This window comes from Morone saxatilis, unplaced genomic scaffold (genome assembly GCF_004916995.1).
Source record: "Morone saxatilis isolate NCDOM2014 unplaced genomic scaffold, NCSU_SB_2.0 Contig14, whole genome shotgun sequence".
NCBI lineage: Eukaryota > Metazoa > Chordata > Actinopteri > Moronidae > Morone > Morone saxatilis.
Genome location: NW_023339696.1, coordinates 20,710,162 through 20,710,891, shown reverse-complemented (window position 1 = coordinate 20,710,891; position 730 = coordinate 20,710,162). Strand labels below are relative to the sequence as shown.

Genomic DNA, 730 nt, shown 5'->3' with positions numbered 1-730 from the left:
GGGGGGGGGGGGCTGCTTGCTTACTACACCCAGAAAACAAACTGTCCTCGTGTCCTCTTCCAACTGTCAAATTCAGCACATCAAACTGCCTGAGTGAAGACATTCACACACAGTATGGCCTAAATCTCTCTGCAGCTGGTCATTATTTTCATTATTGATCCAATTATCTTCCAACGTCTGTTCTCTGAGCAAAAGTCACAAGATATCAGTTTTTACTGGAGAAGTAGCAAACCTCAACAATTGTGCTTGAAAAATGACGATTAATGCAACGACTGATCAACTGGCTGCGACATACACACACTCCCTCTGATCGGCTCATCTTTTGCCAGTCTGACCCATCTGGTGTCCTCTCAGTATGATACGGCACAGATCGGCTGAGTTGGTAAACACGAGCACGCTGTATGCGGTTTGCTTCTATCACATTATCCCTGACATTCTCAACTCAACTCAGTGCATAAATGATGTTTTTAATGTTGTTAATGCAACATCCCGTAGCTACTGTTCTGTTAGAGTCATCCAACAGCAACATGTGTTCCATGAAATGTAAAAGCCTCTTTGGAGATCTTTAAAAAATGTTCAAACAACTTTGAAGTTTTCAGTGAAAATGACAACAGCTTCTGAACCTAAATGTCGCAGATATTAGTGAGTGGGAGTTCTGAACAAAACTGTGAGCTGTCAGATGATGATATCATGTTACGTTTACAGCTGAAATGATTAGTTAGCTAATCGA

General features: G+C 41.6%; 1 protein-coding gene across 1 annotated transcript in view; it reads right to left on the bottom strand.

The window, feature by feature from the left end:
• LOC118322976 (forkhead box protein K2-like) overlaps positions 1 to 730 on the bottom strand; it is a gene marked incomplete in the record, with an annotated part of 13,953 nt that overhangs the window by 3,894 nt on the left and 9,329 nt on the right.